We start from the raw sequence: 20,256 nt of genomic DNA on the forward strand, positions 1-20,256 counted from the left end.
GTTCCATGGAACATCAAAACGACGGAAGTTGCCAGTAAAACTGTTAGGTCTTCCCGAGTCTGATTGTTTTTCAAAGACTGTGCCGATAACCCCAAAAAGGCCATTTGCACCATCTGCCAGGCCAGCACCAGCAGGGGTAGCAAAACTACCAGCCTGACCACCACCAGCATGATCAGGCACATGACAGCAAAGCACCCGACTCGGTGGGCCAAACGCCAGGGTCCAGAAACAGTGTCTGCGGGTGACACCACTGCTTATTCCACTGTTTTGCGTGAATGCCAATCCCCTGTAAATGGCACATGCGAAGATGCCTCCCGCCCTGCACCTCCCTCGTTGCACACTCTCAATGTTACGAAACTGCAACTCCACACTAGCGCAGAAGAGGGAAAAGCTGTCCCTGCACTAGGTCTAGACTGAAGCTCTACGGTGGAGTGGGCAACCTATTTCTAGCGAATAGACCCACCAATGTCTCCTAGACTAAACTCAAAAGAAGACCTAAAGGAAGAGGGGAAGGAGACCCTGAAAGAACTAAAGACTGGGAAGAAACAAACAGGTGACCTCTTGGCAGGAAACTAGAGGAAGCTGCAGAAATGAAAAAGGGAATAAAGGAATCTTAGCAGGCAGAACTAGAGGATCAAAGAACTACACAAAACTAAAGACAGAAAGGACTACTACCAAACCTCCTAGCCAGAACTCTCACGGATTAACACTGTTGTCCGGCAAGGAATAGGAGGCAGGTGCTGGGTAACAAAGGGTGATACTATCACCTGACCTTAGTCAAAACCAACACCAGGGGAAAAAGACCAACAGCCAGAAAACCACAACAAAATGGCTGATGGTCCCAAAAAAACAGATTCTAACACTCAACTAGCACCATCAGCAACCACATCCACGTCCCAGTGCAGTGTTCAGTTGTCCCTACTCCAGTCCTAGGAACGCAAGTGCAAATACACAGTCAACGCCCCACAGGCCACACTACTAAATTCACACATTTTATGAATGCTTGCCTTTTAGGCTCGTGGAGACTGAAGCTTTCCTCAACCTCATGGTGGTGGCTGTCCCTCGGTAATCGGTACCCAGCCGCCACTATTTCTCCCAGTGTTCCGTCCATGCATTACACAAAAACGTGTCCCAGAACATTAGCCGTGCCCTCAACAACGCATTTACTGGGAAGGTCCACCTAACCACTGACACGTGGACAAGTGCCTGTGGGCAGGGACAGTACATCTCGCTGATGGCACACTGATTTAATATAGTGGAAGCATAGACCCAGTCGGAGCTTGGAGCGGAACACGTCCTCACGACGCTGAGGAATGCGGGCCCTGGGTCAATCAGGGTTGCCCCCACATTCTACAGCTCCTGCACCTCCTCCTCCTCCTCTTCAACCTCCATCTCTGAAATGACCACATCATTCACAAGCTGGAAGCACTGCAGCACTGCCTCGGCCAAGTGGTGAAAGGCTGTGCTGATGCTAATATGCTTAGGTGACAAACTGCACACTGCTGAAGAGCTGTGGACAGCTCTGAAAGAGCAGGCAAATCTGTGGCTGACACCGCTGAATCTATAGCCAGGTATTGTCGTGTGTGAAAATGGCTGGAAACTGGTGGTGGCTCTGAAGCGTGGCGAGCTCACACACGTGCCATGCCTGGCCCATGTGCTTAAACTTGTTGTTCAGTGGTTTCTCAAGACCTACCTGGATCTGACGGATCTGCTGTCAAAGTATGCATGTGTGCCCTTTTTAGAAAGTCGCCAATAGCTTCCGCCGCCCTTGCCGTGCTTCAGTAGCGTTTGCAGCTTCCAGCTCACCGACTAATGTGCGATGTCCACATGCATTGGAACTCAACTTTGCAGTTGTTGAGAAGGATTTGTAAGCAGCAGAGGGCAGTTATTCACTACCAGTATCAACACGGCCGTCGGTATTCAGGTCAGCCTCCACACCTAAAATCTGAGGAGTGGACATGGATGTCAGAAATCTGTACCATCCTCCAAAACTTTGAAAACTCCACCAAGATGGTGAGCGGCGATGACACCATAATTAGCATCACCATCCCGCTTCTCTGTCTTCTGAAATGCTCGCTGCTCACAATTAAAGAGGAGGCATTGCAGGTGGAGCACGATGAGATGGAGCAAGGAACCATACAGGGTGATTCCATACAGCCCAGTCTCATCTCATCCCAACGTGGATTGGGTGACAAGGAGAAAGAGGAGGAGGAGGAGGAAGAGCAGGAGCTAGTTTCCTGCGCTATAAACGGTACTACCTGCACAACTGTCATACCGTCTGTTCAGCGTGGATGGTCTGAGGACAGGGAGGAGGAGGAGGAGAGCATGGTCAGTCATTCTCTTGGTGAGGACACAGAAGTCTTGCCTGTTAGCAGTCTGGCACACATGGCTGAGTTACGCTGCCTTTCCCGTGACCCTCGTGTTCTCCAAATTTTGGGTGACAGTCATTACTGGTTGGTGACACTTCTAAATCCAGGCTACAATACAAGGATAACTTTCTATCTCTTATTCCCGTGGCGGACAGATCTGCTAAAATGGGGCAGTATCAAAAGGCCCTTGTTGCGGAATTATTAAAAAAATGCCCATCTGAAAACGCTGGCGGCAGAGGTTACAGTTAGTTGGAGAACCAAGGAGTACAGGCGAGAGAGACACAAATTCAATGCAGCAGAGGCAGGGGAACACTGTCAAAGTTCTGGGACAGTTTTCTCAGACCCTACCATCGCACAAGCCCTGACACGCGTTGTAGTCTCACAAGAAGGGAAAAGTTTGGGAAGATTCTGAAGGAGTACTTTGCAGACCGTACCAACATCCTCCGTGATTCCTCTGTGCCTTATAATTATTGGGTAGCCAAGCTGACATGTGGAATGAACTGGCTCTTTACTCCTTGGAGGTCCTGGCCTGACCTGCCGCTAGGGTTTTGTCAGAGCGAGTTTTTAGTACCACAGGGGGAATTATAATGGATAGGCGCATTCGCCTGTCAACTGAAAATGCTGACAGGCTGACTCTTATAAAAATGAACAATGGCTGGATTGGGACAGACTTCTCAACAACACCGAATGATAGCAGTGTAGCATAAACTCAAATCCAGTGTCTTTAAATTGGTATTGGGGTTTTTCCCAAATTTAGGCAGCCGTTGTACTCACTGCATACCCTATAACTGTATAGCAGAACCGCTCCTTTCTAATGGGAACATGTTGTTACTGAGCCCATCTCTATGTGTCTTTAAATTGGTATTGGGGTTTTTCCCAAATTTAGGCAGCCATTGTGCTCACTGAATACCCTATAGCTGCATAGCAGAACCGCTCCTTTCTAATGGGAACATGTCGTTACTGAGGCCCACCTCTATGTGTCTTTAAATTGGTATTGGAGTTTTTGATAAATTTAGGCAGCCATTGTATTCACAGCATACGCTATAACTGTATAGCAGAGCCACTCCTTTCTAATGGGAACATTTTGTTAATGAGGCCCACCTCTATGTGTCTTTAAATTGATATTGGGGAATTTCCCAAATTTAGGAAGCTGTTACAGTCATTGCAAGGGCATTACCACTGTAGAAGACCCACTCCATTATAATGGGAATATTTATTTTTTACTGAGGCTCTCCCTATGTCTCTTCAAAGGGATATTGGGGTGCGTCCAAATTTTTGGCTGCCCTTGCAGTCACTGCATATGCAATAACAGTATAAGAGACCCACTCGTTAATAATGGGAACAACAAAGCATAGCCGGCTGATGGCTCTCTAGCAATATAGACGGCCAACTGCTGGCACTTTAAGAATAGTAAGGGCCGCCTGATGGCCCTATAAAAATAGGCTTTGTGACTTTCCGAGTCCCTCCTTCATAAATGAAACAGGATGAGTCTGACCATGTCTCACACACAACAAGGCCACATAAGGTAATAAAATGTTAAAATTACATTTACTGGTGAATGTATTTTTCACCAATGAAAGCAATGCAAAAGTGCAAAAACGCTACTTCTGAACATAGCCCAAGGTTCGGAGGAGCATTTTTGTTTTGGGTTATTTATTTTGCCTTATATACAAGTCATTACCCTGGAAAGGATATTCCTTAACTTGGTTTCGTTTTTGTATGTTTTATTGTGAGTCCGTAAAAATGGTTTAATAGTCTGACAACATTGTTGACAGCAGTGACCTGGGAGTTAGAGGTTCTTCTAGGGGTCTTCCTCATGCTGTTCCCATGTCATTTGAGCACTGTTCCCATCAATTTGGGAAATTTTTAGGTTCTCTTTAGACCTCTGGGTGTGCCGCAGGAAAAATGCTAGCGTTTCCCATAGACTTACATTGGGCTCGTTGCTCGGATCGAGCACTCGATCATTCCAATTTGCTCAACTCGAATAACGAGTACCCAAGCATTTTAATGCTCGATCATCACTAGTCCTGACCTGACCCCAATCCCACTGAAAATCTTTGGGGTGAGCTGAAATCTGCCATTGGGAAAAAGAACCTTGCAAACATTCAAGAGTTTGAATAAACTGCAAAGTAAGAGAGTGAGGAAATTGCAGCGAAGAAGTGCAAGAAGCTTATATATGGCTACAAGAAACATTTGGAGGCTGTCATCAATGCCAAAGCATGTGCAAGCAAGTATTAATTAGGGGTGCCTTTACTGTATTGCTGTACATGCTGTTTATTCTGTTTTTTCTTTGAAATTGCAACAAGGAAGTTGAAAAATAATGTTTCATTGTTGTATTACTTTGGACCACTAATTAAAAAATCCTGACGACATAACTTTGGTACATTTCCATTTATTTCTGAAGATATTGTACAGTGTATGTAAAAAAATTAAAGGGTGTCAATAATGATGAGGAGCACTGTATATGCCCCCAGTTACTCCTGTGATGTATATGCCCCAATGTTTCCTGTGATATATATGCCCCAGCCTCTCCTGTGATGAACAGTACAGACCAAAAGTTTGGACACACCTTCTCATTTAAAGATTTTTCTGTATTTTCATGACTATGAAAATTGTACATTCACATTGAAGGCATCAAAACTATGAATTAACACATGTGGAATTATATACTTAACAAAAAAGTGTGAAACAACTGAAAATATGTCTTATATTCTAGGTTCTTCAAAGTAGCCACCTTTTGCTTTGATGACTGCTTTGCACACTCTTGGCATTCTCTTGATGAGCTTCAAGAGGTAGTCACCGGAAATGGTCTTCCAACAATCTTGAAGGAGTTCCCAAAGATGCTTATCACTTGTTGGCCCTTTTGCCTTCACTCTGCAGTCCAGCTCACCCCAAACCATCTCGATTGGGTTCAGGTCTGGTGACTGTGGAGGCCAGGTCATCTGGCGTAGCACCCCATCACTCTCCTTCTTGGTCAAATAGCCCTTACACATCCTGGAGGTGTGTTTGGGGTCATTGTCCTGTTGAAAAATAATTGATGGTCCAACTAAACGCAAACGGGATGGAATAGCATGCCGCTGCAAGATGCTGTGGTAGCCATGCTGGTTAAGTATGCCTTCAATTTTGAATAAATCCCCAACAGTGTCACCAGCAAAGCATGCCCACACCATCACACCTTTTCCTCCATTCTTCACGGTGGGAACCAGGCATGTAGAGTCCATCCGTTCACCTTTTCTGCGTCGCACAAAGACACGGTGGTTGGAACCAAAGATCTCAAATTTGGACACATCAGACCAAAGCACAGATTTCCACTGGTCTAATGTCCATTCCTTGTGTTCTTAAGCACAAACAAATCTCTTCTGCTTGTTGCCTGTCCTTAACAGTGGTTTCCTATAAGCTATTTTACCATGAAGGCCTGCTGCACAAAGTCTCCTCTTATCAGTTGTTGTAGAGATGTGTCTTCTGCTAGAACTCTGTGTGACATTGACCTGGTCTCTAATCTGAACTGCTGTTAACCTGCAATTTCTGAGGCTGGTGACTCGGATAAACTTATCCTCAGAAGCAGAGGTGACTCTTGGTCTTCCTTTCCTGGGGCGGTCCTCATGTGAGCCAGTTTCTTTGTAGCGCTTGATGGTTTTTGCAACTGCACTTGGGGACACTTTCAAAGTTTGCCCAATTTTTCGCACTGACTGACCTTCATTTCTTAAAGTAATGATGGCCACTCGTTTTTTTTTACTTAGCTGCTTTTTTCTTGTCATAATACCAATACTAACAGTCTATTCAGTAGGACTATCAGCTGTGTATCCACCTGACTTCTGCACAACACAACTGATGGTCCCAACCCCATTTATAAGCCAAGAAATCCCATTTAATAAACCTGACAGGGCACACCTGTGACGTGAAAACCATTTCCGGTGACTACCTCTTGAAGCTCATCAAGAGAATGCCAAGAGTGTGCAAAGCAGTCATCAAAGCAAAAGGTGGCTACTTTGAAGAACCTAGAATATAAGACATATTTTCAGTTGTTTCACACTTTTTTGTTAAGTATATAATTCCACATGTGTTAATTCATAGTTTTGATGCCTTCAGTCTGAATGTACAATTTTCAAAGTCATGAAAATGCAGAAAAATCTTTAAATGAGAAGGTGTGTCCAAACTTTTGGTCTGTACTGTATGTGCCCTGGGTCTCCTGTAATGTATATGCCCCCAGGCCCTACTGTGATGTATATTCCCCCATCATCTTCTGCAATGTATAGGCCCCAGCCCCTCCTGTGATGAATATGCCCCTAGCATCTCGTGTAATGTATATTCCCCAACATCTTCAGTGTAATATACAGTATATGCTCCAGCCCAAGTTTCTCCTATGTGATGTACATTCTGAAGACAAAGTGTTTCCTATTAAATGTATATACAGTAGTCTGTGTCTCCTATGTGATTTAAATAGAACAGACTCTTTGTCTCCTGTGTGATGTATACACTGCAGACCCCACACTGCTTGAGCTGTAGAAATGTTACATTAGCAGTGATGAATTTTCCACTGTGAGGAGATCTGCAGAAGAAAATACATCTGTATTCAGAAATTATTGCTGCGAGTCCATTTAAAAATTCAATGCAAAGAATCAACTGTGCCCCCAGACTAATGCAAATCAGGAAACACAGTTGCAAATAACTACATCATTAATACCACCTAACATTGTCGCACCAAAGAGAAGCAATTCCAGCCTTCACAATGGGGGTGAGTTAATTAAATATTTGACCAAATATGGCAGGATAAATTTCAAGTTGATCATTTTGTACAGCCTCCAAATGAAGGTATACATATCCAAATGGCCCCTGGCAGAAAAAATGTTCCCCACCCCTACTGTAGGTAAACATTAAAATATCTTGGGTGTTAAATAGTGATGAGCGAGCATGCTAGCTACTGCTCTGTGCTCGCCTGAGCACCTCACTGCTCGAGATGCTCGGCGCTCGCCGAGTATTTCCGGGGTTGCTCGGCGGGAGCTCGGGTCTCCTCCCTGCATGTTTGGCGCTCTTTACAGAGCCAATAAACATGCAGGGATTGCCTGCCACTCACTGTAATGCCGTAGCCATGTTGGTTGTGGCATTACAGTGATTGGCTGGCAGCACAGCGTCATCAGGTCTATATCAGACCTGGTGCCGTCATGCTCGTCACAGTCACTCCGGAATCAGACAGTGCAGGGAGAGGTGCTGCTGAGTTAGGGAGAGATTTGCTTGTTTCTAATTAGTGTGGGTGTACCAAACTATATTAGAGACACAAATCCATCTCAACAAACACTCCTTCTGAGGACTAATCCATCTGCGGAGATATCAGGCAGGCAGTGTATATATGCAGGCGGGGTATAAAGCAGACTGCAGTGCACATAGCACAAGAGGCTCCATTCCAGTTTTGTCTGCGGCTGCTGTTAAATATTTCTAGAAATAGGTCCAGGTCTCAGGGGCCAGGAATCATTTTTTTTGGATCCTAATCCTCATTATTTGCTTAAAAAGCAATCCAGAGAACAACGCTGTTCTGCGCCATTTGCTTGTTGACACTGCAGAATACTGCCAGGTCTTTTCCATATTACAGCGTTAAAAATCCAGCTATTTAAAGCTGAGGTTTGTCCGTCACACGGATCACATATAATTGCGCTGAAAATACTGCCATTTCTGTCCTCCGTTAAAAATGTGTTTCAGTGTGTCAGTGAAGCAATTGACACCAGTTTGCTGTTCAAAATAGTTAACTACAGGCCAGGTATTTAAACTGTGTTTTCTCCGTCACACGAATCACATACATGTTTTGAGAAAATACTGACATTTCTGGCCTCCATTAAAAAAAATTTCAGTGTGTTAGTAAAGCAATTGACACCAGTTTGCTGTTCAAAATAGTTACCTACAGGCCAGCTATTTAAAAATGTGTTTTCTTCGTCACACGGATCACAAACGTTTTCAGAAAATACTGCCATTCCTGGCCTCCATTAAAATATTTTTTAGTGTGTCAGTGAAGCAATTGACACCAGTTTGCTGTTCAGAATAGTTACCTACAGGCCAGATGTTTAAAATTGTGCTTTGTCCGTCACACGGATCACATATACGTTTTTGAAAATACTGCCATTTCTGACCTCCATTAAAAATTTGTTTCAGTGTGTTAGTGAAGCAATTGACACCAGTTTGCTGTTCAAAATAGTTACCTACAGGCCAGCTATTTAAAACTGTGTTTTCTCCGTCACACGGATCACATATATGTTTTTCGAAAATACTGCCATTTCTGGCCTCCATTAAAAAAAATGTCAAAGTGTCAGTGAAGCAATTGACAGCAGATTGCTCTTCAAAATAGTTACCTACAGGCCAGGTATTTAAAACCGTGTTTTCTCCGTCACACAGATCACATATATATTTTCAGCAAATACTGCCATTTCTGGGCTCCATTAAAAAATTTTTTAAAGTGTGTCAGTGAAGCAATTGACACCAGTTTGCTGTTCAAAATAGTTACCTACAGACCAGGTATTTAAAACTGTTTTCTCCATCACACGGGTCACATAAACGTTTTCAGATAATACTGCCAATCCTGGCCTCCATTAAATTTTTTTTTCAGTGTGTCAGTGAAGCAATTGACACCAGTTTGCTGTTTAAAATAGTTACCTACAGGCCAGGTATTTAAAACTGTGGTTTGTCCGTCACACAGATCACATAACTTAGCTCCAAATTCAGTCATTTGTAGTAAGTGTGGAAGATATTGTCCTCCATTTAAAATGGGCAAGGCATGTGGCAAGGGATGGGGAACTGGACATGATGTTAATGGTGCATGCAGAGGCCGAGGCTGTGGGCAAGCTGAAATTGTGCCACAACAAACACACACATCTTCTCGCTCGACCTTTCTGTCCCAATTAATAGGGGACAGCAGAACACCACTATTGAACACAGAGCAGTGTGAAAAGGTTATTGGTTGGATAGCAGATAATGCTTCCAGTCACTTAGCCACCACCACCACCACCTTGTCTTCCACATGGTTAAGTCTCAGTAGCTGGACCGCATGTTCCTCACCCTTAACCTCCTTCCTCCCACCATGCCGAGTGCCCGGAGACAACTGATCCCACACTTGGACACTCCGAAGAGCTGTTCACTTTTCCATTTATAGATTCCGGCCACGGTCGCACAAAGGCGACGGTGGGAAAGTGTCACAAGAGGTGGATGATGATGAGACACAATTGCCAGAAAGTCAGGAGGAGGACCAGAGTGCGGAAGTGGAAGACGAGGTGGTGGATGATATAGTAACTGACCCAACCTGGCAGGAGGACATGCAGAGCGAGGAGAGCAACACACAGGGGGAGGGAGGCAGAGCACCCCAACAGGCAGGAAGAAGCAGTGTGGTGGCAACAGAAAGAAGGCAGGCAACCGTTCCCCATAACACCAACACGAAGGAAGATGCCAGTACAGCTGTTAGGTCTTCCTGAGTCAGGTTGTTTTTTTAAAGCCTCTGCCGATAATCCCAAAAAGGCTATTTGCACCACCTGCCAAGCCAGCATCAGCAGGGGTGGCAAAACTACCAGCCTGACCACCACCAGCATGATCAAGCACATGGCAGCAAAGCACCTGACTTTGTGGGCCGAACCCCAGGGTCCAGGAACAGTGTCTGCGGGTGGCACCACTGCTTCTTCCACTGTTCTGCATGCAAGTCAATCCCCTGTCCATGGTGCATGCGAAGATGCCTCCTGCCCTGAACCTGTCATTGCACACTCTTAAGGAGCAGCATCAGGAAGCACGTCCATGTCCTTGTCCCAGCGCAGCGTTCAGTTGTCCATACCCCAATCCTTAGAACGCAAGCGCAAATACGCAGCCAACGCCCCACAGGCCACACTACTAAATTCCCACATTTCGCGACTGCTTGCCCTAGAAATGTTGCATTTTAGGCTCGTGGAGGAGGAAGCATTCCGCCGCCTGATGGGGGCGGACGTTCCTCGGTACTCGGACCCCAGCTGCCACTATTTCTCTAGATGCGCCATCCTCACATTACACAAGCACGTGTCTGAAAACATTAGCCATGCCCTCAACAATGCAGTACCTGGGAAAGTCCACCTAACCACGGACACGTGGACAAGTGCTTGTGGGGAGGGACGATACATCTCACTGACGGCACACTGGGTTAACATAGTGGAAGCTGGGACCTAGTCGGACCTTGGGACGGAACACGTCCTCCCGACGCCAAGGATCGCAAGCCCTAGGTCAATAAGAGTTGCCCCCACAGTCTACGGCTCTTGCACCTCATCCTCCCCAGCCTCCTCCTGGTCTTCAGCCTCCATCTCCGAAATGACCACATCAGTCACAAGCTGGAAGCACTGCAGCACTGCCCCGACCAAGCGGCAACAGGATGTGTTGAAGCTAATGTGCTTAGGTGACAAACCACACAATGCTGAAGAGTTGTGGACTGCTCTGAAAGAGCATTTAGATCTGTGGCTCACACCGCTGAACCTACAGCCAAGCATGGTCGTGTGGAATAATAACTGATAAGCGCATCCGCCTGTCAACTGAAAATGCTGAAAGGCTGACTCTTATAAAAATGAACAAGGGCTGGATTGGGCCAGACTTCTCAACTCCACCGAATGATAGCAACGTAACATAAACTCAAATCCAGTGTCTTTTCTTGGGAGGTGTATTCCCATTCACCTTTTCACACCCACACATGGGTATACGCTTCCTGATTTTGGCTATTTGCTCTTGTACTCCTCCTTCTCCTCATCCTCACCCTCCACCACCATATCACCAGGGTGACTGTGGTCCGTGATGCAACACCCACATCATTTTTTTAAAGGGTGTTTATAATGCCCGTAAAAATTTTTTTTATTTTTTAGACAGTATGCTCATGTATACCCCCCAGGGGTAAATGTTTGTCAGCCCATACACTTAGTGCATGGGCATTACAAGTATAGGAGACCCGCTCCTTTCTAATGGGAACATTTTTTTATGAGGCCCTCTAAGTCTCTTCCAAGGGGCATTGGAGTGCCTCCCAATTTTTGGCAGACCTTGCATTCACTGCATAGGCCAACACTATGGGAGACACTCTCCTTTCTAATGGGAATTTGTCATTACTGTGGCCCTGCTCTATGTGTCTTTAAATTCTTAGTGGGGTTTTTCCTAAATTTGGTAAGCCGTTGGACTCACTGCATACCCTATAACTGTATATCAGACTTTCTCCTTTCTAATGGAAATTTGTCGTTACTGTGGTCCTGCTCTATGTGTCTTTAAATTCATAGTGGGGTTTTTCCTAAATTTGGTAAGCCGTTGGACTCACTGCATACCCTATAACAGTAGAGCAGACCCTCTTCTTTCTAATGGGAACATGTCATACTCGTTACTGTGGCCCTGCTCTATGTGTCTTTAAATTCTTAGTGGGGTTTTTTCTAAATTTGGTCAGCCGTTCGACTCACTGCATACCCTATAACTGTATAGTAGATTCTCTCCTTTCTAATTGGAACATGTCATACTCGTTACTGTGGCCCTGCTCTATGTGTCTTTAAATTCTTAGTAGGGTTTTTCCAAAATTTGGCAGCCCTTGCAGTCACAGCATGGGCATTACCACTATAGGAGACCCGCTCCTTTCTAATGGGAACATTTTTTTTTACTGAGACCCTCCTCTATGTCACTTCAAAGGGGTATTGAGTTGCGTCCAAATTTTTGGCAGCCCTTGCAGTCACTGCATACGCAATAACATTATAGGAGACACACTCGTTAATAATGGGAACAACAAAGCATAGCCGGCTGATGGCTCTCTAACAATAGTGAGGGCCGACTGCTGGCCTATTAAGAATAGTAAGGGCCACCTGATGGCCCTATGAAAATAGGATTTGTGACTTTCAGAGTCCCTCCATCATAAATGAAAGAGGTTGTGTCTGATGATGTGTCACACACCACATTGCCAGATAAGGTTGTAAAATGTTAAAATTACATTTCCCTGTAAATGCATTTGTCTTAAAAAATAACGTAAAAAAAAAAAATACAGTAGGATCTTTCTTTAGTATGAAAAACAGAGTCGTCAATGTGACCTCAATGTAATCACATTGTTCAGCTCCTGCACCTCCTCCTCCATCTCCGAAATGACCACCTCAGTCACAAGCTGAAAACTCTGCATCACTGCCTTGGCCAAGCGGCAACAGGCTGTGCTGAAGATAACTTAGGTGACAAACTGCCCAGCGCTGCAGAGTTGTTGAAATCTGTAACACAGCAGCCTGATCTGTGGCTCTCACCTCTGAACATACAGCCAGGTATGGTCATGTGTGACAATGGGTGAAACCTGGTGACGGAGATATGACAGCCGGAGTAGATACGGTTTCCCTCTATGCCAGTCCATTCACCGAGCTAAAGAATATGGCTGTGGTGAAATACAACTCCCACTGAGAAGCTGTTTCACATTGAAAAATATTGGGCCCACGAGAGGATTTGATTCTGAGGGCTCACCTTTCTCCCCCGCTCAAGAGCCCCATAGCAGCTGCAAAGTTAGCACTATCATGAACTCTCCTGATGTAGAAGCCAGGGCACACTAGAGGATTCTCTGGTGGGACCATCCAACCCTGCCGAGAAGCAGTCCTGGCTAAGAAAAGGGTGTGGGAAGGTTCCCGGACACTCTATGGCTGCTTTTTTACTGAGGTGGAAACCCACGCAAACACGGGGAGTACATACAAAATCCTTGTAGATGTGGTCCTTGCTGGGATTTGAACCCAGAATCCCTGCGCTGCAAGGCTTCAGTGCTAACCACTGATCAAATGTGCTGCCGTTCACCCTCTGATATCTAACAAGCTGGAGAAACTTGCACGTATTGCCACTCTATCTTCAGCTCCTTTGTGAGAAACTAATGTATTTGGGCAGCCACACAGGCTACCAATTAAAATTCCTGAGAAGGAAATTGGGGATGGCTTCGCTACTGTTACTGGGGGCAGTGCTAACACCATGGCGTTGTACCATAGTTTACAGGAAATGTTCCAGGCTAGTAGGAGGTAAGCAGATTCTCACAGAAAAGTACCAGCAGCAATGTTCAGGGACCCGTGCTTGTAGAAGGAGGAGACAACATCGGGAGAAATAGTGGCGGCTGGGGACCAAGTATGGACACGAGGCATGAGGTTGTGAAAAGCTTCTGCCTCCACGAGCCAAAAGGCCACATTTCAAGTGAAAGCAGCTTTGGAGGACTTCCTGGGAGAAATGACAGCTGGAGTAGATATGGTTTTGCATGTCCTTTCACCAAGCAAAAGAATATGGCTGTGGTGACTTCTACAAAGCGTTTGATACTGTGCCACACAAAAGGTTGGTATATAAAATGAGAATGCTTGGTCTGGGGGATAATGTGTGCAAGTGGGTAAATAGCTGGCTGAGTGATAGAAAGCAGAGGGTGGTTATCAATGGACTAAGCTCAGGGTGTGTCAGGGTTACTAGCGGGGTGCCTCAAGGGTCTGTCTTGGGCCCTAAATTATTTAATATATTTATTAATGATCTAGTGGAAGGGTTGCATAGTAAAATAGCAATATTTGCAGATGATACTAAACTTTGTAAAGTAGTTAATACAGATGAGGATAGGGCACAGCTACAGGAGGATTTAGAAAAATTGGGGAGTTGGGCCAAAAAATGGCAAATGGGGTTCAATGCCGATAAATGTAAGGTCATGCACATGGGAAAGAAAAACAGCAGTCACCCATACATATTAAATGGGAAACCGTTGGGGAAATCTGACATGGAGAAGGACCTGGGCGTCTTGGTTAATAACCAATTAAATTGGAGTGCCCAGTGTCAGGCAGCAGCTGCGAAGGCAAATAGAGTCATGGCATGCATCAGAAGAGGAATAGGGGCATATGATGAGAACATTGTTCTTCCTCTGTATAAAGCGCTGGTAAGGCCGCACTTAGAATATTGTGCACAGTTCTGGGCTCCGGTGCTCAGGAAAGACATATTGGAGCTAGAGACGGTACAAAGGAGGGCGACTAAGGTAATAAAGGGAATGGAGGGACTTGAATACCCAGAGAGGTTGGCAAAATTAAGCCTATTTACATTGGAAAAGAGAAGGCTTAGGGGAGACCTCATAAACATGTATAAATACATTAGGGGGCAGTACAGAGATCTCTCCCATGACCTGTTTATACCAAGGATGGTGACAAAGACGAGGGCGCACACTATGCGTCTGGAGGAAAGGAGGTTCCTGCACCAGCATAGAAGGGGATTCTTTACGGTCAGAGCCGTGAGACTCTGGAATTCTCTGGGAGAGGAAGTGGTGATGTCCAACTCACTTAATGTTAAGAACAATAAAATTACATCTTATGCTTAGTTAATTAATCCAGGGATTTAATCTGACTGCCAGATTGGTGTCGGGAAGTGAATTTTTCCTCAATGATGTAAATTGGCCTATACCGCATGGTATAGGAATAGCGGAACAGCTGCAGTGCACAAGAAATAGGCTGAACTGGATGGACGCTTGTCTTTTTTCGGCCTTATAAACTATGTAACTATGTAACTATGAAATACAGGCGGTCCTTCCCAGTAAGTTCACTGGGGAGGGCACGGGTAATGTTGTGGGACCCGTGCTTGCGAAAGGCGGAGACGACACCGGGACAAATAGTGGCGGCTGGGGACCGAGTATGGATACCAGGTCGCCGCAGCCATAAGATTGTGGACAGCTTCCGCCTCCACGAGCCTAAAAGGCCACATTTCATGTGCAAGCAGCTGTCAAAAATTTGGCAGTATAGTATTGCAGCCTGTGGGTGGGTGGCTGGCTGCATACTTGCGCTTGCATTCCAATTAATGGGGTAGGGACAACTGAACGCTGCACTGGGACAAGGACGTCGACGGTGATTGTTGCAAGTCTTTTGCATGGCGGGAGGCATCTTCGCATGCGCCAATGATCACTTAAGATGGGCACACGTTTAGGCAGTGACCTGGGAGTCAGAGATGCTTCCAGGGGTCTTCCCCATGTTGTTCCCATATCTTTTCTGCACTGTATGCATGTGTCTGATGATGTGTCACACACCACATGGTCAAGTAAGGTTGTAAAATGTTAAAATGACATTTCCCAGTTAATGCATTTGTCTTGGTTGAAAGCAATGCAAAAGTGCAAAAACGCATCAAAAACGCTACGTGTGAACATAGCCCAAGGTGTGGAAGAGTATTTTTGGTTTTGGTTATTTATTTTGCCTTATACACAAGTCATTACTCTGCAAAGGATGTTCCCTAACATATTTCCCAGGAAAATCCATTTTGGTTTCGGTTTGGTATGTTTTATTGTGAGCCAGTAAAAGTGGCATAATACCTGTGACAACGTTGTTGACAGCGGTGACCTGGGAGACAGAAATGCTTCAAGGGGTCTTCCCCATGCTGTTCCCATGTCATATGGGCACTGTTCCCATTGATTTGGGCAATTTTTAGGCCCTCTGCAGACCGCCGGGGGGAGCCGCCTTAAAAATGCTCAAGTTTCCCATAGACTTACATTGGGCTCGTTGCTCGGGTCGAGCACCCGAGTACTCCAATTTGCTCGACCCGAGCAACGAGTACCCGAGCATTTTAGTGCTCGCTCATTACTAGTGTTAATGTAAGTGAAGTGCACTGAGCAATTTGTGAAACCTGAAGTGGAGTTCAGCAATGGGCACCTGCCATTGGGGAAGTCTGCATAGCCCAGTCCTAGAGTCTAGAAAGGTGAGTAACATAATTTACCCTAAGTGCTTCTTTTTGCTAAGATATTGCAATTGGCAGGACTTAAACCAGCTAGCAGAGCAATAGATTATGAGCTCTGAAGTTCAGGGCTGAACTTTTTACTATTTTGACATATCCAAATACCAGAAGTTGTAGAAGTAAAAAAAAAAATAATGAAAAAAATAATTTAATGTAGATATTTTCAAAAAATATATTTTTCAGTATTAGTTTGTTTTTAATTTCTTCCACTGACCCATCATCTTCCATTATTACTACTAATATATGCAATTGCAAGTGTAATGTTAGAAGATTTCACATGCCATCAATTTATTTAACGCACCACTCCAGCATTTTTCTTTTTATTTCAAAGCTGGAGTGGTGCCACTAATGTGGCACCATAGTACAGTATTATACTTACCAGCTAACAGTTTTTTTAAAAGTTTGGGTTCGGCTACCCGAACCCCGAACACGTACCCCATTCATGTGAATGGGGGAGCCGAATATCCCAGGTTTCCCGTGCTGCTACTTGCGTGACAGTGCAGGAAACACAGGCTCTGATCGGCGGTAATAGTGTTACCGTAGTCAGAGCGCTGTGGCATCATGGTGACAATTGTCAGTATGATGCTAACCCCATAGTGTAAGTAAAATGTAAAATAAAAACACCCACATTCAGAATAAAATATTTTATTTGAAACAAAACAGACACCCTTTAATATGCTAAATTAAACCATACTAACCGTCATGCCCATTCCAGCTGAAGCCAATGATCACCTGTAATAAAAATAAAAATAAAATAATAAACCAACCTTATCCTTACCTTTCTGCCGCAGTCCAAATAGCGAGGGTCCCACGAAGATCCCATGAACTGAGCGGCCACACGTAAAATGTGACCGCTCTGTTCAGGAGCCGGCAATACACTGACTGACACAAGCGTGGGAAAATACTGACTGCGCATGTGCGGACCTCATTTGCCGGCAATACACTGAATCAGTGTATTGCAGGCTGCTGAACAGAGCGGTCACATTTTAAAATGTGCCAGTTCTGTTAATGGGATCTTCGTGGGACCCTCGATATTTGCACTGAGGCGGACAGGTGAGGATGAGGTTGCTTAATTATTTTACCTTTATTACAGGTGATCATGAGCTTCGGGGATTAGGTGTAAGGTGAGTATATGGTGTTATTCTTTTTTTTTTTTTTGCAGAGGCGGCGAACTTTCAGCAGAGCACAGGCGCCGGTGGATGAGAGGCTACTGCTCCCATCCAACAGTGTCTGCGCTCGCTGTTTCCTATGGCAGGAGATGCCGGCTGATGGAGGTAGTAGTATCATCAGCTGGCGCCTATGACCCGCGTTAAGCTTTTTACCACGGGTCACTGTCACAGCTGTGGCATCATGCTGACACCTGTCAGCATGATGCCACGGTGCTCTGACGGAGGTAATGCTATTACCGCCGATCAGAGCCTGAACAGCCCGAACCCGAGCCCGAACAGTAACAAGGACTTCCTGAGGAAGTCCATGTTCGGGGCCCATGCCCGAACGGTGGGTGTTCGGTACAGACCCCGAACTTTACTGTTCGGGTTCACCCATCACTAGTCTTCAGCTGTTCCCGGCACTGCTCTGGTCCCGAGCCGCCATTTTCTGACAGCAACTTCTGACCTCCGTAAGTCAGATGTAAGGTCACAAGTAGAGATGAGCGTTGTTCGACTCGAACTGTTCGCCAATCTCAAATTCGAGCTGTTTTGGGCGGTGTTCGAGCCGTTCGGCGAACACGAACAATTTGAGAAAAATTCGGCTGTTCGAGGTTATGTTCGATTACTGTTCGTGCACCAAAATCATAACTGGATTTTTTCTCAGTAATGATGAAAATTAATGTTAATACGCAGTTTGAGTGTACAGCAGGGCGGGGGGAGGGGCAGGGGATGGATCTCTGCAGGAATAATGAAGATCTCCATTTTTTTTTCTCTTTCCCGCATTTACAGTGGGGAGGTGCAATCTGTCAGCCTATCAGCAGCGCACACACGGAGCGAAGTGCTTTTTTTCACACAAGCAAGGGCATGTGTCATTGGCAGTGTATGTCACATGTCCTTGCCCTATAAGACCCAGCCATTTTCCCCGTCGCCACCATTTTCTCACTGCTGCAGCTGCGTGTTAGACCGCACCGCTCTTGCTGTGTGTGCTATATCTTGTTAATTTCAAGCCAATTTTCGCACAAATCTACAGATAGCTTGGGAGAAGGGAATAGTTGTGATTGCAGTCCTTTTAAGGACTAGGTTACTGCATTTCCTACGACTTTTATCAGGCAGGTCTGTGCTCTTAAATACATAGGTTGTGGGAGTAAAGACTAATTGTAATTGCAGTCCTTTTCAGGACTAGGTTACATCAGTTCCTATCAGTTTTTGCCAGGCAGGTCTGTGCCAGTGCTGTGCAAGTTTTTTTCACAGCATTTGGCTGAATCTAGCAAAGCTAATCCTTTTTGGCCTATTGCAGAGTGTGTTAGTCAGTGGAGTAGCCTATCTGTGTTGCAAGATATACCAACTGTGTATAGAATACCAATTTTTTTACTGCACCTAGTGAAGTAAAATCTTTTGGGCATAGCATCATTCTATTAGTCCATCTATACTGACCTCCATCAGGTTGCAAATTGAATATAATTTTTTTCTGCATCTAGCTCTGAAAAAATATTTGGGCTTCTAGCAGTGTGTGGGACTTGTTCTATTAGTCCATCTATACTGACCTCCATCAGGTTGCAAACTGAATATAATTTTTTTCTGCATCTAGCTCTGAAAAAATATTTGGCCTTCTAGCAATGTGTGGGACTTGTTCTATTAGTCCATCTATACTGACCTCCATTACGTTGCAAATTCAAAATAATTTTTTGTCTGCATCTAGCTCTGAAAAAATATTTGGCCTTCTAGCAGTGTGTGGGACTTTCTCTATTAGTCCATCTATACTGACCTCCATCAGGTTGAAAATTAAAAATAATTTTTTGTCTGCATCTAGCTCTGAAAAAATATTTGGCCTTCTAGCAGTGTGTGGGACTTTCTCTATTAGTCCATCTATACTGACCTCCATCAGGTTGCAAACTGAATATATTTTTTTTCTGCATCTACCTCTGAAAAAATATTTGGGCTTCTAGCTGTGTGTGGGACTTGTTCTATTAGTCCATCTATACTGACCTCCATCAGGTTGCAAACTGAATATAATTTTTTTCTGCATCTTCCTCTGAAAAAAATATTTGGGCTTCTAGCTGTGTGTGGGACTTGTTCTATTAGTCCATCTATACTGACCTCCATCAGGTTGCATACTGAATAGAATTTTTTTCTGCATCTAGCTTTGAAAAAATATTTGGCCTTCTAGCAGTGTGTGGGACTTGTTCTATTAATCCACCTATACTGACCTCCATCAGGTTGCAAATTAAAAATAATTTTTTGTCTGTATCTAGCTCTGAAAAAATATTTGGCCTTCTAGCAGTGTGTGGGACTTTCTCTATTAGTCCATTTTTACTGACCTCCATCAGGTTGCAAATTAAAAATAATTTTTATCTGCATCTAGCTCTGAAAAAATATTTGGCCTTCTAGCAGTGTGTGGGACTTTCTCTATTAGCCCATCTATACTGACCTCCATCAGGTGGCAAATTAAAAATAATTTTTATCTGCATCTAGCTCTGAAAAAATGTTTGGCCTTCTAGCAGTGTGTGGGACTTTCTCTATTAGTCCATCTATACTGACCTCCATTAGGTTGCAAATTGAATATAATTTTTTTCTGCATCTACCTCTGAAAAAATATTTGGGCTTCTAGCTGTGTGTAAGACTTGTTCTATTAGTGCATCTATACTGACCTCCATCAGGTTGCAAACTGAATATGATTTTTTTCTGCATCTAGCTCTGAAAAAATATTTGGCCTTCTAGCAGTGTGTGGGAATTGTTCTATTAGTCCATCTATACTGACGTCCATCACGTTGCAAATTCAAAATAATTTTTTGTCTGCATCTAGCTCTGAAAAAATATTTGGCCTTCTAGCAGTGTGTGGGACTTTCTCTATTAGTCCATCTATACTGACCTCCATCAGGTTGCAAATGAAAAATAATTTTTTGTCTGCATCTAGCACTGAAATAATATTTGGCCTTCTAGCAGTGTGTGGGACTTTCTCTATTAGTCCATCTATACTGACCTCCATCAGGTTGCAAACTGAATATAATTTTTTTTTGCATCTACCTCTGAAAAAGTATTTG

This window comes from Phyllobates terribilis, unplaced genomic scaffold (assembly GCF_046119375.1).
Source record: "Phyllobates terribilis strain yellow unplaced genomic scaffold, ASM4611937v1 Scaffold_1__5_contigs__length_1240528914, whole genome shotgun sequence".
Classification (NCBI taxonomy): Eukaryota; Metazoa; Chordata; class Amphibia; order Anura; family Dendrobatidae; genus Phyllobates; species Phyllobates terribilis.